Raw genomic sequence first — 10,351 nt, 5'->3', positions numbered from 1 at the left:
TGTGTCTCTGTATTCATGCAGTAAAATGGCAGAAGCCAGAATTTCTCAGGATGAGTTCATGTGTTCAGTGTGTTTGGATCTCCTGAAGGATCCTGTGGCCATTCCCTGTGGACACAGTTACTGTAAGATCTGTATTACAGGCTGCTGGGATCAGGAGGATCAGAAGAGAGTCTACAGCTGTCCTCAGTGCAGACAGACCTTCAGTTCAAGACCTGCTTTAGCTAAAAACACCATTCTGGCTGAAATGGTGGAGAAACTGAAGAAGATTAAACTTCCTGCTGACTGTTACACTGGAGCTGGAGATGTGCAGTGTGACGTCTGTACTGGAAGAAAACACAAAGCCGTCAAGTCCTGTCTGGTGTGTCTGAACTCTTACTGTCAGAATCACCTTGAACAACATGAGAGTTTGTTTAAAGGAAAGAGACACAATCTGACTGAAGCCACTGGACGACTGCAGGAGATGATCTGCCCGAAACACGACAAGATCCTTGAGGTTTTCTGCCGCACTGATCAGGAAGTGTATATGTGTGCTGTGTACGATGTATGAACATAAAAACCACGACACTGTATCAACTGCAGCACAGAGGACAGAGAAACAGGTATGAACTTTAAACTAGAAACTGATGAAATAATGCTATATTGGTATCCATATGATCAGGTGACATCCTTTACGCTGCAAACGTCAGAAGTGAACAGAATCTGCAAGTGGACTTTCACTGCTGTGCGTGTTTGTGCTCCGCATTGAACTTACCTCAATTAACATTTAATAACTGAAGGCAGTTATTAACAGAAATACTCAACGTAATCATCCAATAATTTTTTTTTATCATATAGTCTTGCAGCAGAAACACTTTCTGTGTGAAGCTTCTATATCTATGTCAGTTTTGCTTTAATGATACTAACACTTCCATTGTGAAAAAGGCCTTATGCTTCATGTAAATTCATGTGCAGTGGTGGAAACTGGTCAATAATCCCTTTCAGGAGTTTGAACCCTACAGCCATTGGTTTTTAACTCTACGATTACTGGATTCAACTCTTTACATGATGATATAGTGACAGCAGTATAATGTGATGTTTCCTGTCATTGGTTTGTCCTTTAGCACCAGCTGAAGGAGACGCAGAGGTTGTTCCAGCAGAGGATCCAGCAGAGAGAGAAAGATCTTCAGCAGCTGAGAGAGGCTGTGGAGTCTCATAAGGTGAGTCTGGAGAAGAAGAGAAGTTTGAGAAGTCTCAGTCAGGACTCACTGAAGCCACTGTGTGATTGTGATGTGTGTCCTAACAGCGCTCTGCACAGACAGCAGTGGAGGACAGTGAGAGGATCTTCACTGAGCTCATCCGCTCCATTGAGAGAAGCCGCTCTGAGGCCACACAGCGGATCAGAGATCAGGAAAAGACTGCAGTGAGTCGAGCTGAAGGACGACTGGAGCGACTGGAGAAGGAGATCAATGATCTGAGGAGGAGAGACGCTGAGCTGGAGCAGCTTTCACACACACAGGATCACATCCATTTCCTGCAGGTAACAGAGATCTAGAAGAACAGGATCATAGTGGAACTTGAGCAAGAGACTCACAGAGAAACATTTCATGAGAGCAGAATGAGCCGTTGACTGAAGTGTTGATCTGTGTGTTCGGTTATTATATAATCATCAGTCAGACTCTCATCTGATCTTCTTCTTTTGAAAGAGACACACTTACAAATGCAGTTCAGCTCTGGAAATCTCTTAGGAAATATTTTTCTGAAAGATATATTGAGCTTCCAGTCATCAACAGCTCAAAATTTCCCTCAGCTAGATTTCGCATCATCTCTTATATTTTTACAAACTTTGACTTATACTACAAATTTTGAGTAATAAAAATCAGATAATCTTTAAACCTGCTAAAACCTTTTATAATAATTTTCAGTAACACATTATTGCATTTGACAGTGAAGTCCTCAAACAAGAAGTGAAGCTGTATATTAGTGATGTTTCAGTGTATTTAAACCACAAAACCTGAACTTGGGATTGTGTCCTAAGAGTCCTTGTGAATAGTCAAAGTCTACTCATTGAAGTTATGATCAAGCTGCTTTTCTTGATCAAATCTACTCAACCCTGTCATGTGACTCCACTGGATGAACTTGATCTGTTTACATTTATGTTATTGCCAGATGTTTGATGATCAAGTGTTTTTCCTAGAAAAGTTCACATATAGTGTAAGTGTCAAACACTAGAATCTTACAGCTCTTAACATGATATAATGAACATGAGAAGAATGAATCTGATGCTGTGAAAGTGCTGGATTGAGGAGAGTTACTAAAGATCAATCAAGAACTGCTCAAATCTGACAGTAGTGAAGGTTATTGGCTGAAGTGTGGAGGTGATGAGCTTTTGATTTCTGTTTTCTGTAGAGTTTCCAGTCTCTCTCAGCTCCTCCTGAATCTACAGATGTAAATGACGATCCCTTCAGTTCTCTCTGCTCTTTTTATGTTGTGAGAGAATCTGTCCGTCAGCTGAGAGACAAACTGGAGGATTTCTGCAAAGAGGAGCTGAAGAAGATCTCTGACAGAGGTAAAGTCCTGTAGATTCATCTGCTCTCAGAAATGATCCTCCATCATCTCATATCATGTAAAAGATCATATTAGAAATGTCTGTCCAACTTTATATTAAGTGGCCTTAACTACTATGTACTTGCATCAAAAAAATAAGCACAATGTACTTATTGGGTTCATATTGTTCATTATCCTATTGAGGTGGATTCTGGTAAGGTTAGGGAAAGCATGGTTGTATGGGTATATACTCAGAAATTAAGGGTAGGGGTAGGCAGTATAAATGGGTCAACAGTATAATTATATACGTAATTACAGAAATGAATTACAGATGTAATTACAGGCTAAAATATAATCAATATGTATCATTAAGTCATATCATGTAAGAAGCATAGTAGTTAAGGCCACTTAATAAAAAGTGGGACCGAAATGTCTTAGGAACGGATGCAGGGATCATTTTCTCTTGACATGATAATCACACTCTTCATGTCTGTTGATTTCCACAGTCACTTTCTCCAACATTGTTCCCAGAACCAGGAATGACTTCCTACAATGTAAGTCTCTAAGAAAACAAGCAGAAGACTCAAAGTGTGTTCATGTTAAAATATGTAGCCTATTATATTACATTAAAACATGATAGAACCAGTTTTATCAGCTGATCATCTAAATTAACCTGTCAACGGGGCATTCAGAGGCAGCATTAACTTATGGTTCTGGTAGATTGCCCATTTTTAAAATGACAGATTTATGAGATAAAACTTGCAAAGACAAAATGTTCTGCAACATTCTAACTATTCTAAGTGCCTAGATCAATTGCATCAATTGCAATTGAACATAGCATCCATTTAAACAGGAGTCCAGTTTAAATAATCAAATCACTGATTATAATAGGATATTGCTACATTAAATGCCATTAATGTATTCTCAGTTTAATTCCAAGCATGTTCCATTTTATTCACAGCAGACATTCATGCAACCGAACGTGTGAGCAGCGTGCGTGCTCCTGCAAAACTCGCTACACTCCACCGTAAAAATGATAAGTGTAAATCGGTCCATCTTGAATGCACTGGAGTTTGAAATGCAACATTTGAAATGGAATGAACTTCCTGACTTTAACAAAAATTTAAATCAGGACAGCACTGAACTGGGGATTTAACATATTCATCAAAAACAGGATATCTTCTAAAACTAATAAATAAATATGATTTATTTTTACTGAAAGCCAATTAAAAACATTCATCCAAGATTTAGAGGGAAAATCACAGTAGGGGAAAAAAATCTTTTCAAGAGTTTCAGGAAAGTAAGAAACTGAAAACTCTTCTGAAAAAATTTCAACTATGATTTTATTCTAAACAGGATTTTGTCTCTTTAAAGAAAGCTCAAGATCGCCAAAGTCTACAGCACCAAAAATCACCAACAATAGACCTACAATGCTAAAAACTTTATAAATCAAATTATTACATTTATTGTTGAATTAATTTAATGGACCCTTGCTGAATTAAAGTATCAGTTTCTTTTAATAGAGAATCATACTGACCCCAAACATTTGAATGGTGTAAATATAATAATAGGCCTTTAAATTATAATAAACACAGAATAATAACCAACATTAATATTCAGGAAAGACTGATTAGACTGACCCAAAAAACACTGATGTAAATGATGATTTTCACAGGATATCTGTTAAAGTGTACTGAGACACTGATGATATATTGAACATGAAGAGTTCAGAAACATTAAAAGATCAGATTGATAATTCCTGATTCTGATGTGTTTTATCTCCATCAGATTCCCATCAGCTCAACCTGGATCTGAACACAGTGAATAAATTCCTCCGTCTGTCAGAGAGGAACAGAGTGATTACTGTCACTTACCCAAAGCTTCAGTCGTATCCTGATCATCCAGACAGATTTGATCATTGGTTTCAGGTGTTGTGTAGAGAGAGTGTGTATGGACGCTGTTACTGGGAGATTGAGAGGAGTGGGAATGATGTGCGTATAACAGTGTTATATAAGAGCATCAGCAGGAAGGGATCGGGCAATGAGTGTGGGTTTGGACGTAATGATCAGTCCTGGAGTTTGTTCTGCTCTTCCTCCAGTTACTCATTCTGGCACAATGACATACAGACTAAACTCCCAGTAAAGTCCATCAGCAGGAGAATAGGAGTGTATGTGGATCACAGTGCAGGAACTCTGTCCTTCTACAGCGTCTCTGGAGACACAATGAGCCTCATCCACACAGTCCAGACCACATTCACTCAACCGCTCTATCCTGGGTTTAATGTTCATATTGGATCATCAGTGAAACTGTGTTGATGAATCAGAATAGACTGTAGAGAGATTCTACCTATAATGCTTTGTTTTAGCTAATTGTATTGTTTGACAAGGGAATCTTTGATATTTCTTTTGCTGCTTATCGTCAAGCATGGTGTTAATGATGGCTTTGCATGCTGGTAAGATTACAGTCTCAGAGATTGGCGTTTTTTTGACTTGGCTACTATTTCATTCACAAGATACAGTAGCTAGCCTTCAATGGTTTCTCACACACTTTTCATTATAACGTCCTCTTGTTTTTTGTTTTGCCTTTTTAGTCAGATAAAATATTCTGCATCCATGCTTACTAGTGATGGGTGATTTTTTAAAAATTTTTTATTGTCAGATGCAGTTACAATTAATCGTCGACTTCTCAGTTAACAAAGTTATGTTGTGGGAACAGTGATTTGAAATGTTCTAAAAACGTGGAAATGTCCAGTTTGCTTAATGTTTCTGAAACGTTATCTTAAGGTTAGAATAACATTCCTTTTAATATTCCAAACGTTGTTTTCACCTAAATTCTATTATCGATACAAAGTTCAAAGGATGTTCATTCGTAACGTTCCATGAATGTTAAAATGTCCACTTTCTTTATTGTTAAAATGTTAATTAAGATTAAAATAATGGCCTCATTAACCCTCAGGGGTCTGAGGATTTTTGGGGCCCTGGAGAAGTTTTGACATGCCCTGACATTTGTCCTTTTTTCAGTTGTTCATAAACATATTAATGACACAAGTGTCATTACACTGTATTCAGCACAAGTAGGCTACAATAATATGTGAGGAACATGTATGTACATGTTTGTGTTTTTGAAGGAATAACTTTTATGCATGGTTATTGAAAAAACAAAAAAATTAAGTCACTGAAATAAAGTCAAAAATATATATTAAATCTGTGTTCACAAGACTTCTGGGTATTGGGGGTTGTAGACTAGAGTTTTTGCTTCAAAATGAGGTAAAAATTATGCTGCCTGCTTGTTCATATAAAACAATAGAGAGATTTAAATTTTCTAAAAATCTTTGGTCAAGAAACACAGTATGCGTGGAGGCGTGAATCATCATGAATAATGGGTGATTCTCACCTGAGAAAACAAAAGAATCGCATAAAGAGCTCTAATGAGCTGCATAAATAATGAGCTCTTTCAGTCAGGTAGGCTGTGAAAAAACCCTCTGTGATCATGTCTCAAGCTCATTCTATTATATATATATATTCTATTATTATATACTTTAAAATATAATGCCTTTCTGTGATGCAAAGTGTCTGAACAATTATGTTACCTCTATGGCATTTCATATAGTCTTTTAGCTTAAAAGCATGCACATTTGGAGAAATATTGATGGATTCTCATATGTTTATGTCAATCTTCTATACAGAGGAGTAATATTTATTCAATATTTATTGTCATCACTGTGAACACTGGATACTGTGTTTTCAATTCATACTTGCAGCCGGAGGGCGCTCTGTACACCTTTCATCTAAAGAAGAACAGGAACCAGGAACTAACAGCATGTCTTCTAGAGGTCTGTTTGTGCGAGAAACCGAACAGTATTTATATCATTTTTTACCTCTAAAACGCCGGTATGTCCAACTGCGTTCAGCATTCATTTAGTGAGGACTGATCACACTCTGACAGCGGAAGTGATGTCTCGAACTCATTGAAGTATATGCGCGAGACATCACTGTCGTTGTCAGAGCGTGATCAGACCTCACTAAACGAGTGATGAACGCTGTTGGACATAGTGGTGTTTTAGAGATAAAAAATTATATAAATACTATTCGGTTTCTCGCACAAACTGATCATTTTGTGTCTTAGCACATCAATGTGTCATCACGAGCCGCAGGGTTTAATTTGGATGTGTTTTAGACTCTTATTGTTCGAGTTCCCATCCACTCTTATTATAAGACTGACAGACGGCAACGGTTGGAGTTAAAAATCATCATTTGTGTGCTACTGAAGACACAAAGTCACCTACATCTTGGATGTGCTGAGGGTAAGCAGATAAACATCAAATTTTCATTTTTGGGTGAACTATCCCTTTAATGATGAAGAAGCATATAGTGTCTGTATGCAGTGCTCCAATTTTAAGTAATACATCCCCAGTGGTGTAATGGACGTGGCCGGTCCCCAGGGGGCGTCCATCTAACGCTGCCACTGCCAATACAGATTCACATAGGATTAGAGGGATTTCGTGCATTTTGAAGAAAAGTCAATGAAATTAGCAGCTGCTCCCGAGTCGATCATGGCTGTAGTCTCAATACAGTTTTTCCTTTAAGCCAGTCTTACAGATATTACAACATTAGAGGATGAATGAGCTTGTACACTGAGCTTGAACACTCACGCCAGGGGAATCCCTGGATGTGGGTCGAGTGGGACAAGATGCTCTCATATGTCCCGGTTGTCCACAATACAAGCACAGTCTCTGTTGTATGCGTCGTTCTCTCTCCGCTGGTGAGAGGTGTGTGTATCCAATCAGCATGGGTTCTTGATCAGATGTCGTTAGAGCAGCTGGCAACAATACAGAGATGGTTTCTGTTTGGCCGTCTCGAGCGGATCAAATTGTCAAGACGAATGGCAAGTTCAATGAACTGATCCAAATCTTTCCCCTCATCGCGGCACGCGAGCTCAGACTGCAGTTCCATATTTAATCCCTTACGAAACAACAACATCAACGTGTCATCCACCCACACAGTTTGAGCCGCGAGAGAGCAAACGGTTTGTTTACCTTGGCGAAGGGACAGTAGTTGTTCTCCAGCCGCCTTTCCTCCCTCTGCATGTTCAAAAATCTCCCGGAATCTTTGTAGGAAGTCACTGATTGTTGAAAACGTTGGCTGCCCATCACTCCAGACCGCCATAGCCCATTCCAAAGCTTCTCCTGTCAGCAGAGAACAAACGAATGAAACACGACTCTCCGTGGGGTATAACGAGGGTTGCTGAGAGACAAATAGTGAGCATTGTAGCAGGAAACCTTTACACTTTGTGGGCGAGCCGTCATATTTTTCTGGGAATGCAAGCCGTGGGCTGGCGGTCGCCATTACTGGTGCAGCGTTAGTTGTAGGGGTGGACACAGGCTTCAGCGGCGGGAAGACACAAACTCTGTAATGTCTTCACCAATTCCTCAGTGATGGATGTTAGCCGGGTGAGATGCTGTTGGTGAGTAGCCAGGATACTCGCTTGGGTTGAGACCTCGGTGGATAGCCAGTAGATAACCGCTGGATCGGGGTCGGGCGAAGTCTTCTGTAACGAGGAGTCAGAAGCCATGGGATCCATGCGCAGCTTTATTGTTGACAATCGTAGTACAACAGGCAAGGGTAAATCACCGGCAACAACAGTATCACAGACAAGGCAAAAATGTAACGAAGGGACAGGCACAGGCACAGGGTTGGGGCTGGCAGCAGACAGAACAGGCAATATCCAGATACACAGGCAGAGAGTCAGAAGGGCAGGCAGCAAGACATCGTAACAGAATAAACAATCCAAGGTCATACACGGGAAAACAATACACATGGAAAAACACTCAGAAATGTCAGCCGTGGCAAAACAAGACTTTGCAGTGTGTGTGTGTGAGAGTGCGTGTTTTATAGTCCACCGGAAGGGGATCAGCTGAGTGCGTGATCAGTGCCAGGCAGTGGGTTATGGGAAATGAAGTCCAAAAGTTTAGTACTCCAGTGACGGAGCCCTCAGGTGGTGATCGGAGGGAGCCACAGAGGCCGAATTCGTGACATTCATATGTAAATTGCGCAAGCTTATTTTGTTCATTAGATCGAAAGATCTGAAAAAAAAAACGTACATTTACCCACCCATAGACCCACCCCTCAAAGAAATCAGGACAGAAGTGGTTGAAAGTGGACAAAAGAGACGGATTAAAATACCAGATGTAAACGGGTATGTGTCTCCCTGGTCAACTTGTGATCCGATTGAATGAAACACATCTTAATACCAGGTGGAAACAATGCCTAAGACCTTTTATTTCTTCATCCTATGGAAATCTGAACAGTGACAGTTTTTATTACATCATTGTCATGTACCTGTAATGGTGGGAGACTCAGGCAGGGGACCCAAATGCAGCGTTTTATTAAAAGTGAGCGTGGTCGTACAAGCAGGGTCAAACAGAAACAAACAGGAACAAGGATGAGGGAGCGTGGGAGGGCTCAAAGTTGGAGGAGTACATTCTTCTCAATATAGTTTATCAAAGGATCCCATGTTTTGTAAAATGTTCTGGTTGATCCTCTGAGAAAATATTTGATTTTTTCAGTTTTTAGAAAAAACATTAAATCACTAAGCCATAGTGACAGTTTAGGTGGTATTGGTGATTTCCACTCTAAAAGAATTCTTCTTCTAGCTATTAATGCTGCAAATGCAAAGGCATTTTCTTTATCTTTTGTTATGTAAATGTCGTCATCTGTAACTCCAAACAAAGCCATTATTGGGTTAGGCTGAATTCTTAAATTAAATGCTGAGTTTAAAATGTCAAATATTGAAAACCAAAATTGTCTTAGTTTAGCACACGACCAGAACATATGTGTTAGATCTGCCTTAGAAGCACTGCAACGATCACATGTTTCATCTATGTTTGGGTATAGTTTAGCCAGTTTGGTTTTACTATAATGAATACGGTAGAAAACTTTCATCTGGATCAGATTGAGTCGTGCGCAAGATGAAGTCTTATTTATTCTTTCAACAGCTTTATCCCAAATGTCTTCGGATATGTCAATTCCCAACTCTCCTGTCCATTCTGTTTTGATCTTCTCTAGTGATATATTTTGGAATGTCATAATTAAGTTATATATTTTGGAAATGAGGCCCTTGAGGTGTGTTGGGGTCTTAAGAACCAAGTCCAGTCTTGATTCCGAGGGCATTTGAGGAAACACAGAGCAATGGGCCTGAATAAAGTGTCGAACCTGGAGGTAACGAAAAAAATCTGACTTTTGAAGATTAAATTTTTGAATCAGATCGTTGTAATTCGCAAAAACATTATCGATGAAAAAGTCACTACATTTAACTATGCCCAAGTCCTGCCACTGCTTGAAAGTAGCATCTAGATTGGCAGCTGGGAAAAGATGATTATTACATATGGGGGATTCCAAGGAAAAATCTGTGAGTTGAAATGCCTGTCTAAACTGATTATATATTTTGAGAGTCGAAATTACAACTGGACTTGAGGAAAACTGCGATGGTGAAAATGGTGACTTCATTGTAATCAGCACCGCCAGTGATGTTAATTTGCAAGATTTAGCCTCCGCTTCACACCATTCTATATGTGGCGAATGAAACCAATAAATTATTTTTTGCAAATTTGCTGCCCAATAATAATTTAGCAAATTTGGAAGAGCCAGTCCTCCATCCTTTTTAGGTTTTTCAAGAAACTCTCTACGTATTCTTGGCTGTTTGCCCCCCATATAAAGGAAGATATCAACCTATTAGTTGACTGAAAAAAGGACTTTGGCAAGAAAATTGGAAGACTCTGAAACAAGTACAATAATCTGGGTAACACATTCATTTTAACACAATTTATTTT

General features: G+C 39.3%; 1 long non-coding RNA gene across 1 annotated transcript; it reads left to right on the top strand.

Moving 5' to 3' along the window:
- The first annotated feature begins 343 nt into the window (after nt 1-343).
- LOC125261706 lies at nt 344-1,342 on the top strand. Its single transcript, XR_007183414.1, has 3 exons — nt 344-599; nt 1,101-1,196; nt 1,283-1,342. It is a non-coding gene; the product is annotated as an uncharacterized LOC125261706 (long non-coding RNA).
- The last annotated feature ends 9,009 nt before the right edge of the window (nt 1,343-10,351 follow it).

The sequence above is a fragment of the Megalobrama amblycephala genome, unplaced genomic scaffold (assembly GCF_018812025.1).
Source record: "Megalobrama amblycephala isolate DHTTF-2021 unplaced genomic scaffold, ASM1881202v1 scaffold467, whole genome shotgun sequence".
Classification (NCBI taxonomy): Eukaryota; Metazoa; Chordata; class Actinopteri; order Cypriniformes; family Xenocyprididae; genus Megalobrama; species Megalobrama amblycephala.
This window is presented reverse-complemented; position numbering and strand designations above follow the sequence as displayed.